Source organism: Prinia subflava, chromosome 1, assembly GCF_021018805.1.
Source record: "Prinia subflava isolate CZ2003 ecotype Zambia chromosome 1, Cam_Psub_1.2, whole genome shotgun sequence".
NCBI classification, from domain to species: domain Eukaryota; kingdom Metazoa; phylum Chordata; class Aves; order Passeriformes; family Cisticolidae; genus Prinia; species Prinia subflava.
This window is the reverse complement of record NC_086247.1, coordinates 20,919,356-20,940,851: the sequence shown is the minus strand read 5'-3', so window position 1 is coordinate 20,940,851 and position 21,496 is coordinate 20,919,356.

Sequence of the window (21,496 nt, the reverse complement as noted above, 5' to 3'; positions counted from 1 at the left end):
TTGGCAACGTGGCACCTCTTACCCCAGCAGGACTTGAAGGTTCCCATAGGATTATGAAAACGTGTTAAAGAATCAGAAGCCCTGTTGTTTAAGGAGCAGGATCATTTGGGTGTGGGACAAACACAAGGCAGAAGTCAGCTCCTGTCCCAGGGGTGCTACATTTGGACGAGCCAAAGGTGAGAACAGAAGTACAAGGTAAGGCGAGTCCTGCAGATGGAAGTTCCTCACTGCTGCCAGTTCAGCATTCTAGGCAAGGTACAGGAATGCTTGACATTGGAGCTCAAGTCATTTATTCATTAGGTTAAAAAGTAGAATAGTAGAAAAGTAGAAAGACATGGTTGATTTTACTAAAAATTATAACCTAGAGTTCTCAGAAATGCAGAGAGCCGCCACTTAATGTGCTGCCATGCAGGAAAGGCTACAGCTGACCAGAAATTGTATCCTGTGGGTCCAAGAGTCAGCATAAATTCAGTTCAAACTGATGGTTAAAGCCCTGCAGGCCTTCCAGTGAGCCTTGGCAGAAATGTGAGCACTCTTGAAAATCAATGCAAACAGAAGTAAAGCAGAAAGACTCACTCTGCTTAGACAGCTGATCTGTGGGACCTCCTGGAGCAGCAGTTTCTTGTGGAAGCCCTGTAGTCTAGGTAATCTCCAGCTACAGAGGAAATATTCCTCCCACCAGATGCTCCCAGAGAAATTTCTTGTGCTATTGAGTAGGCAAGATGGAAACTCACAGGAGGTCTCTCCGCCACCTGTTACTGATTCATCATGAGAACTGCACGATAACATGATTTTATGAATTTGTCTGAAAGGAAACTGGTCAATTGACAGGATTTTCTGGTTTGTTTTAGATATAGGACTATCAAGACCTTCATTACATGCCCTGTGCAGCATATTTGGACTGCCTTCCCACAGCCAACTTCATCTGGTGGAATACAGGCAATATTCTCATATGTATCACAACTGGATACATAAAGGAAGACCTGCAGTTTACTAAACACTTGGGTTTCAGGGTTTGAAATTTTTTCTGTGTTCATGGGAAAATCAATCCAAAAAGTCAAAGCTACACAAGCAATGTTTCTGCTATCTGCTGTGCCTTCTCTCCACCCTATTGGCCCTTACAGACAACCCACTCCAGAAGTTTTCTTGAGCTCTGCTACCATTTTCAGATTTTTGATTGTAACTTCACACAAACTGAGCATTCTTTCTTCTTGTTCATCTATAAAAGGCAGTCCCCCCAAAACCACAGCTTAGTCACTTCCCAAATGTGTGAGATTTCCAGTGACAAAGAGCTGCTAATTTTCATTGCCTCAGCATTCCCTCCTCACTGAAAGAAACCAGGGCAACCAGAGGCTGGGATTTCCCTGACCCTCCAGATAAGCCTACTGGAGCTATAGCAGTGATGTCTGATATTCATACATCTTGAGTCAACTCCAAAACTACAGGAAAAATATATATTAAAAAATTCAAACAAACAAACCAAACTCATCATTATCTGCATATAACAAAATGTAGAAGGGAAGGATCCTTCTGATATAATTTTTTTCATAAATTCTCAAAATTAATGGCTTGACTCTCTCCCCAGTTTTCGCTGGAAACAGCAGAGCGCGGCTGTGTGTAGGAAAGCAGCGTGCCGTCAGCTACAAGCCGAGTGTTGGTGCTCCAGAGAACTGCGTGCTGTGCAGCCAGACGGAAACGGTGTGATGCGGGTGCAAATGCCATGAGCCCGCGGAGCGCGGGCTGGAGGGCAGGAACGCGGCCGCGCCGGCAGCCGCAGCCCAGCCCCGGCAGGGGGTGGGCTCTGAGCGCACAGCGAGGACCTGCGGTGGCTCCGGGAGAGGGAAATCCCCGCCGCCGCCCGACTCACTGCCCAGCGGGAGAGAAGCGGGATGCAGTGGACCGCGTTTCTAAGATTGTACTGCTGCGTGCTTGTGGAGGGTGAAAGCTGGTTTCCTCGATAGACATTGAACGTCCTTGTCCTCCTCCAATTCACGGAGGTCTCAGTTGCAGAGCTCATTGCAGACTGAAAAGGCATGTTTGTATGAATTAGTGATCGCTCTTATTTTGGAGATGCACTTTTTTAACAGCAGAAATGAATGTGAGCCTTAGATGCAGAAACACTTGACCTCTCAGAGACCACGAAACTACTTGTCCTGCTCCTGCCCAGGAAGAACACGAGCCTGCCAAGCCCGTGAGGAAGCGTGGCATAGGGAGCTATGGGAAGGCAGGATGTGGTCTGGCTGCACCTGAGCTCCTCCTGCTCAGACACTGAACAATACCAAGCTGCACGACTCGCTGGCTTGGCCTCCTCAGTTTCACATGGACTTGCTACAGCGCTGATCTTTACATGCCCAGGGCGTCCGTCACTGTGATACAGAGGGTACCACAGACTGAACCCCACCCAGCCAAAGCCAGAAGTCTGAGGTTCAGACACCCTGTAATGCTGATGCACAAGGGCTGGAATGATGTCTACACAGCCAACCTTCATATTTTGGAGTGATTTATGTGGCTTTGTGACCTTAATGTTAACTTCTGTGAATGTTTAACTCCCAGGTTTTTATAGAGACCAAATTGGAAAACAAATCCACCACATGACCTCATATCCACACCTGTATGGGTCACGCTACATGGGTGAGATGGATCACAGCAGAAACATCTATGGTATGACACCCACCTCTGCTTGAGTGGAGGGTGTGACAGTCCCTGAGCTGATGGCACTGAACTGCCACTCTCTGTGAACCATCACTAGGGGTAGTCAAGCACACAAACCACCAAATGGAGGGATTCAAGGCACCCAACCACAGCGGCAGCCTGCAGCACCCAAAGGCAGCACTGGAAGGGAAACTCACCTTTATACAGAGGGTTGTGGTCCTACACTAGAACTGAATACATCTCGAAGGATTTTAGCTGCCAAAGTCTGAAAATTTCCTACTGAAAAGAACATTTTCTACATCCTTTTAACATTTTAATAGCTTGGGCTAAAGTTACATTCCTTTGGCTCCTTACCAAATTCATGCCTCAAAGTAGGGACTCGCTCAAGTTTGCACAAATTTGTGCAGTTTGATCGTACTAAATGACTGTATGTGATTTTAACATGGGCAAGAAGAAGTGTTTCACCCCTAACTGGTTCTGATCCTAGCACAACTGTTTTTTCAAGCTGAAAATTTCAAGCTGAAATTCAGCCAGAGGCAGGCAAATAGTAAGAGAAATTTCAAAGCAAAGCAGTTTGGCAGGGAAATGGGATGGGGTAGCCTTCTCTCTACACGGTATCTGCAAGCTCTGAGGAGGCTCAGGGGGCACCTCGTGATGCTCCAGAATTCCTTGAATGAAGGTTGTATTCAGATGGGGATTGGTCTCTTCTCCCAGGCAACCAGTGACACGACAAGAGGACAGCACCTGAAGCTGCCAGGGGAGGTTCAGGTTGGACATTAGAAGGAATTTCTTCATAGAAAGGGTGATCAGGCATTGAAATGGCTGCCCAGGGAGGTGGGGTCACTGTCCCTGGAGGTGTTTAAGACTGGAGGTGGTACTCAGTGCATGGTCTAGTTGACATGGTGGTGGTTTGCTCATAGGTTGAACTCGATGATCTCAGAGGCCTTTTCTAGTCTAATTGACTGTGTGATGCTATGAAATAACACCACAGTGCACCTGGCTGTTACAGAGCCAGCAGAGAGCAAGAAAGCTCTTCTTTTTCCCCATCAGATGAAGATCTGCCTCTCTGGTTTTGAAATTTCCCCCCCCCCCTTTTTTTTTTTTCTTTTTTCTTTTCTTTCTTTCTTTCCTCCTTACTAAATTTTCTAAGCAGATGTCAATTTCTGTGCAAGGTAAAAGCTGCCCTGCCCGCCTCAGGCAAGAGGTGCGCTCCTCGTGGAGGGATGCAGGCGGCCCGCAGCCCGACCCTCACCCCTGAGGCACTCTGGCGCCCCGATCCTGTGGAGTTTATCCCTCCGTGGTTCCCAGCCCCTCCGCCCCCGCCGCCTGCGGAGGCCTCGCTGTCCGTGACCGGCTGTCCCTGCCCCGCGGCCCCTCAGCCCCGCTCCCCGCCGCGGGGCCATTCCGCCGCGCTCGCAGCCGCGAGATGGCGGCGTTGCGCCGCGGCCGGGCCGGGCCGCCATGGCGCCGAGCGCGGGCCGCCCGCTCCGCCTCACGGAGCTCCGCGGGCGCCGGGAGGGATCCCGGGAGCTGAGCCGGGGGAAGGAATAGGAAATGGCTGCGCCTGGGTGAGCCGGAGCGCCTGAGCGCCCAGCCGGGGCCGAGTCAGCCACCCCGGACCGTTCTTTCCCACAGATGGTACGCTAAAAACAAGTGATACCGTTTAATCTGCTTGCCTCATGAAAATAGTATGACTTGGACGAAGTGCCTCCTTTTCTATAATAAACCAAATACGGTTTTGTTTCACATAATTAAAAAAAAAATAAAAATGGAGTTGGTTTCAGCCTATATACGTACATTCTCGCTTTCTTGTTTATCTTAACAACAGAGTTGCTTTAACCTCACTGTTTTTTCTCTGCATAACAGGCATCACTCCGATATGCTTGCTTTTGCTGCTCTGTGCATAACTTCCTTTCCCATGATTGTGGTTTTTGACTCATATCTTGAGCCTGCAGGTGCTGGGCCTGTTGTAAATGGCACCAAGGGCATCTTTCCTGCTGACAGCAGCTCAGGAGTCACATAAAGCCATGGCTGGACACAGGATTAAAACCAGAACAAAAGCGGCATTGAATAGTGTGACGCAAGGGCTACTCTCCTTTGGAAAATCTGAAGGGCAGGTACCATCAACCCAGGATCGAGCTAGTGCCAACTGGCCATGGTATTATGTACCTGTGCTGTGGTTTGGCTGAGTCAAAATTCAAGCTTTGTCAGTCAAAAGCAATTCTTTTTGTGAGGTGGGAGAAGCAATGGCTGGAGTCCTGTGAATGTCTGGAATAGAGGTTGCCAAACATGCAGCTAAATTTGAGAGTATTTCTGCCTTTCTGAAAAGTGCAGCTGTTTGCAAATGCTGTAGAAAGTTTCACCTTTGGGAATAGTGGGAAGAAGACGGTTTTGGACAATTCATTACAGTCTATACGGGCACTTGGCCAAAAGAACACTTAAAAAATGTAGCCTAGGAGCTGATAATCCATCTAATTAAAAAATTTCTGAGAGCAATGAAGCATCCTCATTTTTTATACAAAGCTAGTGCCAAACTCGTCTTTTGTAGGATCATTATTTAATTCTATATTGCCATCAAAAGGGAGAGAAGTGTGGTGATGGAGTAAGTCCTGTTGCAGATAGTCCATCAATTCTGCACTGGCTGAACTATTCTGTTTTCATTGCAGCTGTAAGGTTTCTTTGGAAGGTGGTCCTTGGAAGTATGCAAGAATAACTTTATTTCTTCATTCAGAACTGAAACAAGAGAGTGGCAGATGATGAAGGCTACAGGTCATCTACGCAGAGGGCATGATTTTAGGATGAAAGCCTTTTGCAAACACAACCTCTCTATAACATGGGCTTGTGAACAATTAGACAACTGTTTACTGGCTCAAGACATAGCTGAATGTCTTCCTTTATCAGAGATTGGTTTCTTCCATAATCTTAGAGAAAGAACAGCCATAGTATTTATCATCAGTTCGATTTTTGTTGTTTTTTACACAGAAAGTACTTAGTAAGAACAGTTCCAGCTGTGCACTATAATGCACCTACACACATAGTATGTATAGAGGTGAAGGCTGACAGCTCTGAAGGAAATTGTGTGTATGCTGTTAGGAACAAAAATTTCAAAATGGCCCATTTCAAAAATAGGATTGTTTGAAAGGATCAGTATCATACTGCACACCATATTGTCCTATATTACTAACCAAATATATGTATGTGTTTTTGATTAGAAAGACCACTTACATATAAAGTTGCACAAATTTAAATCAGGAGTAGCCAGTTCAATTCTGTTTTGCAGGAGAGTGTGGGAGAGTGACTGAGCCTGATGCTTCAGGATGAGCAAACAGAAGAGGCTTAGTGTTGGCAATCATTTGTGTGTCTGTTTGGCCAAAAAGGTAGCCCTTGACTGTGGAGGCTGGTAATTAATGCCAGTAGGAGCTGTTCAAAGCTCCAGCATCCCATCCCGTAAGTAACTGCCTTTCACTGAGGGCTGGAATATGGTGGATGAAATATGACTTGAATTTTGAACCCAGCTCCTAACCCACTGAAGTCCAAACCACTTAGAGGAGATACCAACTGTTTGTGCATCTGGCAGGATCTGTAAGTAAAATGTTTTCAAGTGACAGGCTCAAACAGGGTGAAGAACTCCAGAATACTTGACAAAGATGAAGGGAAGGGGTGGCTCTAGAAGAAGATGGGGGCTTTCTCTCTGCTTCTACCTCCTTTCCATTCCTCTGCATTAATAGCAGGTTATTGCTTGCTGGCCTTTAGAGCAGATCTGCAGCATCACCACCTGCTCTTCAATTGAGCTCTTTTTTGGAAGAGAGGATGATTGGCTCAAAGCTATTGCAGTGCTGAAAGCACATCCATCACACAAACACAGATGGTTCCTATGGCCATGGCAAGATTGCCAGGTGGGAAAGAGAGCATCAGCTAAAGGAAAGGACCTCTGGAGATGGACAAGGCCACCCTGCTCTCTCACAGGGAGGAGAGTAATGCATAAACATCTTTTCTCCTGAACCTACGAAGCAGGAAATTAGAAATCTTGCCCCATAGTCCACCGTGCTACTCCCTTGTTTTTTTTCTGGCAGGCATTACCTGTAGGTGTGAGCATGAATTTCCTACAGGATGTATTTTCTGGCAGCTGTTCCCTGGTACTCAGAGAGGGGAAAGTCAGTTCATTTACAAGTGCTTTCAAATAATCTTATGGGGAATCCAGCTATATCTATGCAGTAACTGTAATGGTAGTTGCATGCTTAAATCACACGGGTCTTTAGAAAGGAAATGATACATTATCCCCGTTTTAGATGGATCAGATGTGTTTGTACTCATCAACAAAACATGCCCAGACTCGCTGTTGAGCACAGGGGCTGGCAGGGAGCAGGCTGTGTTCCCTGAGTTTCCCTCCAAAGTGGAGGGGCTGGCCTTGTTCACACCTGCCGGGGATGGCCTTGGGTTGCACCGACTCTTGAGCTGGGTGGGGAATTGGCTGGGACACTGCCAGTTGGCTTCAGCGGAACTGATGCCAAGGATTATGTCAACAGTTTATACAGGATTGAATTCCAATGCCCTGGAACATCCCCCTGGCAGGGTTTAATTTATACAATAGACCTAGCCAGAGAAAAATGAAGTGCTTTTCCCAAGGTCACGCAGAATGTTTTGAGGCCTAATCTTAGGAGATCCCTTGAAAGATACAGTTCCCTGATCCACAGTACACCAAATATGTCACAGATCTTGTGTGTGTGCTGAGGCTTTAGCATGAGAGGTGCTGTGACACAGAAAGGCATTTTTCATATTGTTTCCTGAGTCTTTTCCCAACCTGGAAACCCACAGCAAACAAAATGAACTCTTGGGATTGAAAGCAGCAGAATTACACTAGGGCTAAATTAGGTTGTTATATTTTTTAGAAAAAGAGATTTGCTGAACTTTCCTGAGGCAGTATATACCTTTGGCTTTAATATACCTTTGTCTTTAATACCTAAGGTCCAATGCTTAAAACCAGGCATATAACACATGATTTGAAGCACCCTGGCAGAATGACAATATTTGTCTTCTCATATTTAGCTTGGGTTCATTTAAAATTACACTTAATGCCATTTCTAATTCCTATCCCAATAAACCAAGACTATCTGTTGGTATTATGACATGAAACTCTTGGGTATCTGTTTTAGTAGCAACTTTCAGTGAAAGCTAGAGTGCTTGAAATTGGATTTTGGTAAAATATAGGTGCCTTACCTCCAGAAAGTGATACAAAAGGCATTCTTTTCAGCAGAACCTAACTGTATTAGCTCCTGGTGCTAATAACACAAAGGCTGTGAGTTTGATCCCTGTATGGGCCATTCAGTTATGAGTTGGACTTGATCTTTTTGGGTCCCTTCCAACTCAGTATATTCTGTGATTCTGTAAAGCACCTGTATTCTCTAGACATGCAGGAAATGAAGGGATTGCACTGAGAAAGCAGGCACATGTAAACTCCCTCAGCATGTAGACTTTAAGGATGAAGAATCCTGAAGTCCACCATTTTATAGCCTGGTTTTGCCCCTACGCTTATCTCTGAAATCACCACAAAGCACTGTAGCTGCCATCCTTACGTTGTGCCCCTTACTGGTGGCACTTCTGCTTGCCACTCAAGCATAATGGCTGACACTCTTGGTTAGTGTTGGGAAGCTCCTGGATCCAATACTCGTTCCATCCTGAAGGCATTCAAACCCATGGCTTTCTTTGTGGTTTTTATTCTCTTACCACCAGCACTGGGGCTGGCAAAAGCAGAGCTGGGCCCAGACAGAAAGGCAGATCTGGAGAAGGAAGAGAGAAAAACCCTGAGGTTATATATAAGTGGGCAGAGGACAGCCTGAATTGTGGTCATGCTGAGGAGGAGGAACTGAGAGGCAGCCTTCCACTTAGTGGGCAAGTGCTCACCAGTCACTAAATTATTGTCTAACAGGGTGCAAATCACCTCTGCCTTCTCCTTTGGTTTCCTTTTGGGGAAAAATAGTGCTCAGCTCGTCAAGTATCTCCTTAGGGAGAAGATTGTGAACTTCAAGAAGGCAAAGAAGTGCATGAAGGGGAAGAAGATCAGGATCTCAGGCTGTGCCTTGTAATCCTAGCTCAGTGCATGGGATCACTGCATCACCCCCCTTACAGGAACAAGAGACTAGCCCTCTAGTTGTGTCCTGGTTTTTTTATGAGCTGCTATGGTAATTCTTGTTGCATTTCCACACCACCACACAAGGTGGATGCTGCTTTCCAAATAACATGTAGTGGTGATTCAGCTGAGATCTTCAGCTTACAACTGACTCCCTGGAGAACAGAAACCCACTGTCTGACATTGACCCATTGGGCAGCTGATGTCTGTCTTTCCTGACATGGGTCAGAGGTCTAGAGCTATTATAATTTAATTTTAATTAAAGGTGCAGACTTTGTGTAATTGCTGGAAAAAATAATTGATGTCTTGACACATTGTATTGTTTTATGGCTTTATTTGCATTCTGCTTTCACACATATGCATGGACAAGCTTCTACAAATGCCCAGATCCTGGACCTCAGCAAACCTCAGTACTTTACTAGCTGTGTCCAGCTTTGGGCTGAAGAAATCCTGAAGGACAGCACTTCCACTGAAACTTTTCTACCTAGCCTTTAGAGAAGTTAAAAACAAACAATATCATCTGCCTATGGATCTTCGAGAAAAATTTGACTGAAATGTTTTTGTTATGACTTGTGCCTTTGTATGTGTTGGAGAAAGTCCATGCGTGCTCTACTCTGATTTAAGTTACGGGGATGCTGCAAGAGAAATGACAGATAACATCATCTTCTTGAGAACTTCTGTCAGGTGTTATTCCGCATTCAGGTTTGTGAATGTGCTCATGTGTTCAGTGCTGCTGCAGGTTGGTTGATTTTTTGTGCTTATTGTGGTATATGTCTTTTTAATTGGATGTTAAAATGCAAGCGAGATTAGATTAGGCTAGTAATTACTGGAGGATGATTTGCTGAGCCTAAAGTAAATTAATCATATGGTAGTGGTTCTGCTGTCAAGAAGGACTTCTCTTTTTTTTCTGTTTCATCAATGCAGTCAGCACATTAGAATATGTTTTTCAGCTGCGGGGGTGTTACTGCAAAGTCAGTGGTCTGGTGTCTTGTTATTGGTTTAGGTTTTCAGACTACAGCTGAGCATCAGATAAAATGTTGGTAAAACAAATGAAAAATGGCAATTATTTTCTTCCGCGCAAAACCTCTCTGGAGGAGAGAATACTGAATACTTTGCATTCAGTAATTCAGTTTAATGGGTTTTACTTGAAGAAATGATCTTTAATAGATCTCAGTCTGTTACTTGTGGCTAGTTTTGGGCTTGATAAATCATTGCATGAATCCATCAGTAACACAGTGCCACAGATTAAAGAAATGGTCTGGAGAGAGCTAAGACAGTTGTGGGATAGCTGGAGTAAAATCAATTTACAGCATACAGAAGGAGAATGATCATTAATTTCCCACAGCGTCAGAGTACTGTTGAGTCCTTAGTCCATGCACATCAATTGAACCCAAATAATCCCTTGGCCCAACCACACAGAGTATCTTCCACTTCTTCCAAGCTTTCAGAATATCACCAACAGCAGCAGCCAGAGCCAGTTTGCTACACTTGCCTATAAAAACACAAAAAAGTCCTTCTGGTGGATCCAGTGTGCAGTTTGATCTTCTTGCTATTTCCCAGCCCAATCCCACTCCAATATCCAGGTGGGATCTGAGGGAGCAGCTGCCTCTAAATCTGGTCTGCACTTGTAAAGGTTCAGATTCCCTCTGCTTTTTGTTTTGCTATGAATGAAATTGCCCAGCTGTTAAAACCAAAACTCCTGGGAATATCCATAGGCTATAGAATCTGAAGATACAGAACAAGTCTACAGTGCAGCTACAGCTGCTGCGGAGTAGATGATGGACCAGCTGATTTCCTGAGGCTTCTGACAACTCTTTGTTTTGTGTTTGGATTCTGTCTAGGGGAAAAAACACTGTTTTGTGGTTACTATAATATAATGATGGTCAGACAGAAGGATGATAGTCATCCAGAAAAGCATAGGAAAATAAACATCCCAAATGCAGCTTTCAGCATCCAGAGATTAGGGTCTAGCTGGTTCAGTTAATGAAATTATGCCAGTTTATACCATCTGAGAATTTGGTCCCTGAAGTTTTCATCTGTATTAAGTCCTCAGGGAAAGAATATATTCTGGCTAAGGGCATGTTTTCCGCTTGAACAGTGGTAGCAAGACCAAAGGATCTGATCTGTGGTGGATCTGTGGTCTCAGACCACAGACGTATCTTCTCCAAAGACTTTATATCCACGTGCTGGATTCTGTTTCTCAATCTTTTAACATTAAAATGTGGTATATTCCTTGCCACCAAACCCTGTACTGGGAGAAACTCCTTTTGCTGTGGTCAGCATGGACTGGGGATCACCACCTGGAATGAAAGCCATAGTTGGAGCCTAGCCTCCAGGGTGGCTATCATGGGGCACCAGCCTCCTTGCAAAGCACAGAGATATGTAAGATCTGGCCATAAAACTCTTTCTTACACAGGAAAGCAGCTCAACAACTTGGGCAAAGTCAGAGGCAGGTGGATTGGAACTTTGGACACCCCACACCATTTTCCATCCTTTTTCAGTCTATCCAAGCTGGCATACATAAGTATGAGTTTCACAAGAACTTTATTCTCATGCTGTTTCCTCTTTGCAAGGTCATTCCCAGCATATTAACTAGCTGTTTAATGAGCTCTTTTTTCTCTGAAATGCCAAGCTGTGAAAATGTCGAGAAAAACAAGAGCTGTCCCTTGCCACCATATGCAGTGTCTTCTGAGGCAAGATCCTCTTAAAATCTAGCACTTAGGAGGCATCATTTATGTGGAGTGACTATGTCCTGGTTGCTGAGGGACCTGAATAAATTGAAAGAAAGTGAGAGAGTTCTCAAGATATTTTAGGTTAACCTTTATAGAGATGAATGTATTTTAAAAGTCATAGTCAAAATGTCAACAGTTTTGGGACTGTTTGTTGATTCATTTAAAAGCTGGTAAGCTGATGTGGATTTCAGTGCAGTTGTTTAACAATAAATATTGTTAAAGACACTCAGAGACAATTATTTTATTGTAGTTTTATTGTCCTGCCTTATTTGAAGTCTGCATTTTCTGCCTCGTTATTATTTGACATTATCCAAAGAGAGCACCAGGAGTGATGTATGAGCTCTACTTAACAAAGTGCAACAGAGAAATCAGTATTTAGGCAAAATCACTTTTATATTTCTCTACCATTTGGCCATGAGGGAGCTAGTACATTAATTTCACAGCAGGAGGGAAAATGGTCTCAGCTCAATATGTTTTAAGTTTTCTTTCTAAATAAAGGTTTTCATAGATTATGCAGTATCAAAAGTGCTACAAGGTTCTACTCTGTTTTGTGATAGTCAACTGTAAAATTCAAGTTTATAATGACATGAAGTGAGAATTGATTTTTTATTTAGAATCATAGAATCTGCTGAGTTGGAAGGCACCCACAAGGATCATTGAGTCCAATTCCTGGACTCAGTATTGTCCAAACACTTCTTGAACTGTGTCAGGCTTGGTGATGTGACAACTTCCCTGAAGTGCGTGTTCCAGCTACCCTCTGGGTAAAAAACCTTTTCCTAAGCTAAACCTCTGCTGCCTCAGTTTCATGCTGTTATTATTTCTACCGCTGCCCTTTTTTCTTTTTTTTCCTAACTGCATAAATTATGTTCCATCCAACATACCAATTATACATTAATAATCTGTCATTTGTTTCTGTTATCGTTGATGTTCACTGAATGTTAGAAGGGTCTGCACTCATAGAAGGTCCTGTCAGTTTGGGAAACAGCAGCTTTATAAATACACATGGAATGGTTTTGAAGGACTTATCAATCAACACTTCCCAGGCTTGTTGTGTTCTGCTGTGGGCCCCTGAGGATTCCTTCCTGGGCATTGTGATCTGCAGAACACAGACATAGCTTGAGACTAAGAAATGTACAGCTTGTGGGGTGAAAGGATGCCAGTGCACTGCCTCTGGGGGTCTGATTCCTGGGGTGGACCTTGCCCCAGCAGCAGCAGCCTGGAAGCAGGCCCATCACTGTTTCTCTAAATTGCTGTGGTGGAAGAGCTGGGTGTGTACGAACGGGCAGAGAAGATGGCATCACAGAGAGGAGCAGGTGCCTGAGGCAGTGCCCAGTGCTTGGCTGGCTGCACACAAAGCTTTGCACAGGCAGCGCTTCCCTGAGCAGCTGCACATGCAGAGGAACCTACAGCGAGATATGCTTGACAAGACTGTAATTGTTTTCTCCTTTACTCTCCCTTTCCAGTCTTCTGGGAAGGTTTAGCTGGCAGGCTGGGCCCACCTCTTCATTTTTGGATCATTTGGGAACATGAGTGATGGCAGTTGCTGTCTCCCATACTGCTACCCAGCTGGAAGGACATACAGGCTTCACCTGTCCGGGCTGCAACCCTTCCTGAAGCACCCAACCCCAGGCTTCCCCAGCGCAGTGGAAGCTGATGGTGAGCTAACCACTGGCAGTGCCATCTTGGCAGTTTCCTGTACTGCTGCTGTGACAAATGCCTGTGTGCCCAGGGGGCAGGGCGAGGAGGGCCTGTGCCTTCTCTTAGGTGCTGTGCCACTCTGCAGTGCTGGCCACATGTGTGATGCACCTGCCAGGTGCATTGTCACAAAGCCACTCCCAGTGAGCTGCAGAGCCTAAAACCTTGCTCTGTGTCTGCAGCTTACCTGTCTACATGCCCTGATCAATAAACATGATCCTTTTCACAAGTTGATAGGGCCTTCCTGCTTACCAAACCCAGTGCCTATTCCAGCCAGTCTCACTCTTGCCTGGCATAGAGTATATGCAAGAGCTTTGCCATGCTGTCTACTTCCAAAGTCAGGATGTGGAAAGCAAACTGTATCCATATATCCCTACATTCCCCGGAAACTGCGTGTCTCTGCAATGGAAAGGCACCGTGGAAGTTGAAGATGCAGCCATGGCCCTGGTGCAAAAGAGCAGTTCTTCATCTGCAGTAACTACTCTGGATGATGGCCATTTAACAACAGAGGGTGTTGTTAAATTTACGGTGTGCACCTGATCGAGAGCTCTCCAACCAAGAAGTTCGTGTCCTTCTAGCCCAGCTAGAGAACAGTTTATACAGTGTGAAGAAAAACAATCCTTTTAATTGTCTTTTAATATTGGCTGGTATTTTGTCTCTATCTAAGATATTTGACTAAGCCCCTTGGGCTCTGAGTTTCATAAGGCAATAGGTTCTGTCAGGAAGAATTCACAATTCATGCTCCATTGGAGAGCTTCATGGGTGAGCTCATGACTTTACTCCTTGTTTTGTTCCTTCTGTTTTGGGCTGCCTGCATGGACTTCAGTGGCTGCAATGTCAGATACAGAGCAGAGTGGGGAAACAGAGGGAAACTGGTTCTCTTTTTTCCTCCTGCTCATGCATTAGATATGTGAATCAGCTGGACATAAAGACTATGCTGAAGGAAAGAGACGGGAGGTAACTGAAAATGGGATGAAATACAACATGGATTTGCTCAAAGTAGATCATACCAAATTAACATTGTGCCTTTTTTAAATAAGATAGCTGACCTTTTCAGGCAAGGCACATGCAATCTGCACTACAATGTTGAAATAAACCAAATAACTTCTTTCTTATATTGGAGAAATACTAATTTTAATATAAGGAAAGCACTGATAAATAGGAAGATAAAGGTGGGTTATAACTCAATGAGAACAAACATGCCAGAAACAAATACTGGTGAAATACCTCCAGGACTGGACTTGGAATGGACCTTATTTAATGCTTTATTCACAAGTGTGTCACCAGAAGTGAAAAGGAGGCAGTAACACAAACTGATGACACCATGCTGGTAAGAGAAATGTGGTGAAATGTACCAGTGGAGCAGCAGCTATGGGCTCTGGGCTGGCTGCTGTAAGGGTGAAGGTGTCCAGCTCTTGAGCACCACTGCTATGAATACAGCCATTTGCCAGGGGAAGGAGATGGCTGGCTGGGTGGGAGTGTGTCCCACTGGAGCTGGTGCATGAGCTATGATGCTGCATTCATCCATCACAGCATGACTGTGAGCCACAGATACATGGGAAGCATCGTTCCAGTGTGTATAAAATGTATGGCTGAGCAGCAAAGCAAGGGCAGGTTTAATGCCCTTGTTCAGGGCTTTTTGAATGTCAGCTGGAAAGCTGTGTTTGCCTGCTTTCCCAAGGGATTTTTTGAAGGTGCAGAGAAGAGCATCACAAACAAGCAGGGGATGGAAAAGACTATTTTATGAGAGGAGAGTTAAGTGTCAGATTTGTTTCAGCTGGCAGGATGAGGTGAAGCGGGGTGTGACTGCTGCCCAGCTAAGGGGTCTGAGCATTTCACAGTCTGGACAGAGGTAAGACCAAAAATAAAAGACAGAGCTGTCCACAGATGACTCCAGACACTAGATTAGCAGATGTGGTGCCCTATAGACTTGCTTTCTAACCATGTGGGGTAAGCAGCCTAACATGTTTTAAATAGATTTATGTATGTTTGTATTACATATTTACCTATGATAACTTACAATGGATAACTTACAAAGGGCAGAAGTACTAATCTGCCATACTTATTCCAGTTCTTTGTGAGTTGATGTTATTTCAGATTAGGTGAGATTTCAATCAATCAATCAAACAATCAAATCAAAGCTTACAGCTGTCCTTGCATAAATTTGAGAAATATTCCTTCCTTACATAAACACCCAAGTCCCAAGGAGTATCACAACAGCAAGGAGGAAGTGATGCAATTCCTGACTGATTTATAAATTCTCTCCAGCCTTCAGTCAGTGCTGTTTCCTGGGTACATATATTCATATATGTGTTCCATGTGCAAGGCTGAGAATGGCCTAGTAGGTGCTGGGATGCCAGATCAGTAACACTGCCTTGAAAAAATAAGAGAAAGAACATGCTCTATATTTTTTTACCAATACTTGCACATGCTCCTGCCAGCTTCTGAAGTCTCATTTTGGCCAGTGAATGCACATATCTTTGTGCACATACGTGTGCATGCAGCTATATTTATATGTATAGGTATCTAAAATGAGTAAGGAGTGGAGAGAAGATCATAGAACTGTAGGATCTTAGAATCACAGAATAGTTTGGGTTGGAAGGAGCCTCTAAAGATCATCTGTTCAAACTACTGTGCCACAGACAGGGTCATCTTTCACTAGATTGGCTTGCTCAAAGCTCCATCCAGCCTGGCCTGGAACACCTAAGTGTCTAGGTTTAAATGCAGGTATACTAATTTTACATTCTAGGACATTATAATTTCTAAGATGGTCACACTTCCCCTTCTGGAGAGACCACAGGGAAGATACTGTTGAAGTTAAATTATGGGCATTAGTACAATGATGCTCGGGAGGACACTCCTGTGCTTCCTTTGCAATGTCATTTGTCTGCCCATGACCTATCACATCCAGAAGAGTGATGGAAAACAGTGTCCAAAGACCAGGGTAGGAGAGGCTGTTGTTGTAGGGGAAATCCTGCGTGACTATATTCTTGCAGGTATTAGTAAGACCTAGCTTTCAAGTCAGCTTGTCAAATTCAAGATTCCTGTGACACTTGATTACAACAGCAACAAAAAATGCTCCATTGTTTTACATAAGGATCCTTCTCAGGCTGCATCCATACTTGGCAATTGAATTGTGTCAGCATAACTGGCTACAACTTGCTGTAAATTGACAACTTGTAGCATGCACAAAGTAGAGGTTTGTTTTGTTTTGTTTTTTTTTCCTAGAGCTGACATCAGTTTTCCCAATTCCTTCCACATAAATAGGAATATTCCCATTGCTCTGGTCCAGCTGCCAGGAACACTTCTGTGAGCACCCAGCCCCCTCTATGCTATGCTGAAACAAAGATGAAATGTAACCAGACACTTCTCTAAGTGAGATGAGCTCGTATTTAATGTTCACAAGCTGTCAGATTTCTGGAGCTATGAAGCTTCTACAATTAACAAAATAAATTCATGTAATAGATTTAAATAGCTTATACTCAATCTTATTCTAAGGATTACTCTCAATCCTTATTCTAACATAGATGAGTCTTCTCTTGGTCTAAAATTTTGTGAGAAAGATGTAGAGATGTCTGGAATTTCTCCTTAATAGTTCTATTTTTGGTTAGCTATCACTCGTGAAATATGCAGCTTTTAATTTGAAATGTTTTACCCTAGGTGTTGGATTTTGTATGGTTTTTAAAAAGAAAATTGTTTATTTGGATTATTGAAGCGTGACTTTAATCTTTTCAAAAAGATACAGAAAAGCACATGTTTTCTGGCTCTGGGAAGGTATTGGAAACCACAGGGTCTGATATTGGTGGGAACAAAAAAGATGAAAGGGAAGAAGCCACCTTCCCATTAAAAAAAAAAAATTGCTCACATTTACTTAATTTTGTAAAAATGAGGGTCAATAACTTTTTTCCTGCTCCTTTTCTTGCTTGGTAACGCTTCAGCTTTCTGGCTGGCAGTGTAAGCTGCAGAGAAGTAGAAAGCTGACTGAAAGTGCCTGCGGCAGCAGAGGAGGATTTTGCTCGGCAGAGGCGGCGGCGGGGCCGCGCTGCGCGGGAGGCAGCGCTGTGCCTCACCTGGCTGGGTTGTTCTTCCCGTTCCGAGCCTTTCACCTGGGAAGAGCATGTCCGAATAATGGAAGTTTGCTGTGCGCAGTAAATTTTGCGACATTTTCTGTGAGATTTTAGCTGAGAAACACAGAAAGCTGCCAAGCGAAGAGTGAAAAGATACGGTGAGAGACTATTTCTCACCTTTCTGAAACCCTCCTCCCTGAGATGGGAGCGGAACAAGGCAGCTCAGGCCTTTATTATTTAAGTCCATCATGACATAGCTTGATAACTGCAATCTCCACTTTCTTCTAGCACACATTAAAACTCTTCTTCCCAGACGCTCAGCCAAATAAATGCCCATTTATTTCATTTTTCTGCTGCTGGAGGTCTTCAGGCTGCCTCCACGCAACTCCTACTCAGACTGCAAAGAATATTTACAAGCAGTCTCTCTCACACAGGTCTTAGCACATGCACAGCACTGGTTTCATTTAGTGTAGGAGGTTTCTATTTTTGTGTTAGTACCTCCCAATAGGCTTTGCTCTAGCTCACATTACATCAGTTTTTACATATGATGGACAGTATAGAATGATAACAGGGGTGCAACAGTGCAAAATGGCTTCATTCTTTCCAATCTAAAGGACAAAAGGGAACTCTCTGCTTTTTCTCCTAATTTTTCCATGCAAGCTTCAAGTGGCACCATAACTGGACAACTATTGGATCACTATTGGACTGTTTAGTTAGTACGCTGGCTCTTGCACTGACCAGGGCCATAGACCTTAGAGCTGCCTGGGAACAACTTGGCCATCCACGTAATTTCTTGACACCCCGGAAAGCAGTGGGGAGCTTTAACTACTAAGCCTGAGAGTAAATTTGCTAGGAAGGGTGTTTTCACTGCATAAAACATTGAATTTCTGTTCAAGAGACCCAACATTTGTTATCTGAACCATGGATCATCAAGAAAATAGGCCATTCACTTTAGCTGTCTTTATGTGTAAAATTCCCTGTCTTGCTGGTCGCTGGGACATATTGGGACACCGTAGTGATGGTGCCCACATAGCTCCCAGGAAGCTACTAGAATAGCAAGAGGTAATGTCCCCTGCCAGGACTTGGTGTGATGACAGGAGTACCCAGGGTGTGTCCTGGCTGTGTTTCCAGACTGCAGTTCCTGGATTTGTAGCTCAGTCAGAATGGGCTTAGGTGACAGATTTGTCTACACTCCTGTGTATATGCATGCTTTGATTAGAACTCCCAAGGATTTGGTGGAAAATTGTCTTTCTGTGCCCAGAGGAGTCTGAGCCTCTTTATAGAAGCCTCTGTAGCTTGTCAGTGTGAGACAATGCTCCTCTCACAGGAGCATGTGTACAGGCTCACTCATGTTTTACAAAAGGCACTGAATCTGTGGCCATTCCTCAGTCAGCCTGGACTCCTTGAGTGGATGAGTGACCTTGAGTTAATGGATTTTAGGCTCTCTTGCCAATTCCTTGAACTGTCTCCCAGATAAAGTTTATTGTGAGTATCTGTCTTACCCAATAGAAAGGCAGGGAAAGATGTTTAGCTAACTAACTGCAAGATATTCTCTACATTTTTTAATGCTTGATTGAAGTAAAATATGACCTTAAAAGCATCAGTAAATACGGCATCTTTCATGTAAACACATCAGATATACATCTGCTCTTTCTTTGTTCTTTCCTGATAATAGAGAAGTTGTAGAAGGAAGAGTTGTGCGTGCATACCTTCCACTGCGTGTGCTCCTTTCCATCTCTTCACCAGTGATCTTTTCCTATCAAGAAGTCTTTCAGTGAGCTTCCTTTGAAGAAAAGAAACAGTTGAATGGATCTGGAGAAGGTGGGTTCTGATCTTGCCAGGAACTGAGGCCCTTCTGGACAGGTTGTACTTAATACTCTGTGCTCCAGGGTGCAGAGGACGGTGGTGGTGTTTTACAGGTAGGACTGTCCCAAGAGCTGTGGTTGCCATGCAGGGATGCTAATGTGTGATTCCTCCACTGAGATGCTGGGTTCAGTCACCCAAGCTAAGCAAGGTGCTGGCTGTGTGATGCTCTTCAAGCAGAAGTCATTCTAGGCAGAGAAGGTGGACAGGAAGGCTGAAAATCCTTTCTCCTCTGTCTTCCTTACGTGTGGTGCTACATGGGTCCCAGGGACCTCCCCACACACAGCCTGCCTGTTCTGAACTTATCCTGTGCCTCCACATAGCCCTGCCTTGGGGTTTTGCAGGGTGGGAGACATGCAGCTCAAATCTACAGCAGGCTCCCAAAGGAAGCATACCTGGGAACAGCAATCCACTGTTGAAGAAGTGCTGCATAATTATACACGTTCGCTTAGACAAAAGGAAAAGTGCTAACTAGTTACCTTCCTTGGTAAAATATGTCCTACCTTAAAAAACCCCCAAAAGGCTGCTTTTATTGTACCTGAAAACTCTTGAGAGCTCATCTAGGGGGAAGGCCAAAGGCCACCAACTCCAACACCTTGGACTAATAGATGCTACGATAGGTGGAAAAATTCAATACTGTGTCTTAGTCCCAAGGTAGTAATTGCATTTTGAAGGAGGCAAAATAAACACTATAAAGCAGGACAATTCTCAGTGTGGTAGTGGAATGTTAGCCAGAGGCTTGGCATCCCAGAGAAATGGGTGGGATAAGAGGATCAAGGATTAGGCAAAGAATCCCAAGCTTGTGCTTCATATGTCTTTTAATTTTTACCCTAAAAGTAAATACTAGATCAAAGATGGCTTCATCTTTTGACAAATTTTTGCCAAGGCTCAGGCTTTCAGGCAGGCCATAGGCTGAGATGGACAGTGGGCACTTTCCCTGAAGCACTGTAGGGTTTGTCCCCAGGGTGCCACATGGACACAGAACCACAGTGATCCTGGTCCCCAGGAGCTTGAATCCAGCCCTCAGCTCATGACCGAGCAGCAACACAGAGTGCAGTGGAATGGCTGTGGGGAGGGCATCCGTGAATGTGAAACTCAAACAACCTCTTGACCCACAATCCACCTATAGTTCAATCCACTCCACTCCATCAGATAGAAGCCGCTTGCAGCTATGCAAATAGTCCATCCTACCTGTCTTGTTGGCCTTCCCTCTGCCCAACCTTATTAGTGTGGTGAGTAAATAGAGCAATGAGATCCAATACAGGGCTAGGTTTTCCTTGAAATGGTTCCAGATGTGGCCAGGACACCTGAAAATGTGGTATGCACAGAGCCTGCTCTGGGAGCACTAGATACAATATCTGTCCACCCAGAGGCAGGATGAACCAGAGTGGGGTGGCAAAGTTACCAGCCTCTGAAACTGTGGGCTGATGGTTAAAATAAACAAAATTCCATCTGTATCCACTGATTTATGTAACAACCAGTATTTTCCCTGTTTGAGCTCTGAAATTGTGCTGGTGCATTCCTTTGCTTCAGATGCATTTCCAGGGCAAATTACAACAGTACCTGACATGGTAGGGGCTTTTTAACACGGCATCAGGCGCCAGGTGATATTTTTATAAGTATTAAGTCAAGACAGTTTGCTAGGGAGGCAGGCAAGCCCAGTCAAGTTCTCACATACTCGCTTTATGGTATGAAGCCAAATTGCAAAGTTTTCCAAGTGTTTTAATGAACGTGTTTCAGACCTTTTTATTAACTTTTAATGCCTCTTTATTTTGGCAGTTCAGTGCTGCGCTACAGGAAAGGCCAAGACACCCTTCAGTGCTGTTCCAGATAAATATGCCTTAACTACAAATTAACACTTACATCTTGTACTGCTTCTGAAGCTGAAGGCCCCACGATCTGTTTGAGAATTGCTGTTTGCAGTTCCAGTTTATGATTTTGCCAGATGAAGCCCCAGCCAGCTGAGGATCTAGCAGAAAGCACTCCTTCCTCAATGTCTAGGCACTTATGGCAACTTGAGAGAAATGCGGGAATGGCAGCCTTGTTTTTTAGGCTTCCTTGTAAGGATTTTGGAGGCAGACTCCACTTCTGGGGGATGGAGCTGGGTGGCAGGGTGGGGAGGGAAAGGGGTTCATCAGAGGAGCAGCTCAGAGGATGCAAGGGAGACCCTGCAGGTCCGTCCTGCTCTGAGCACTCTGCACATGCCATCGTAGCCCAGTGGAGAGTGATGCTGGAGGTGCTGCATTGCATCCCTGGCCACTGCTTGCTTGCCTGAGAAAATCTCCTTTCTTTACTCTCATAGTTTACTTTTGATTAAAGGTATGAGAAGTATTCAGCATTCTTGAAGGTGGAAGATGCCC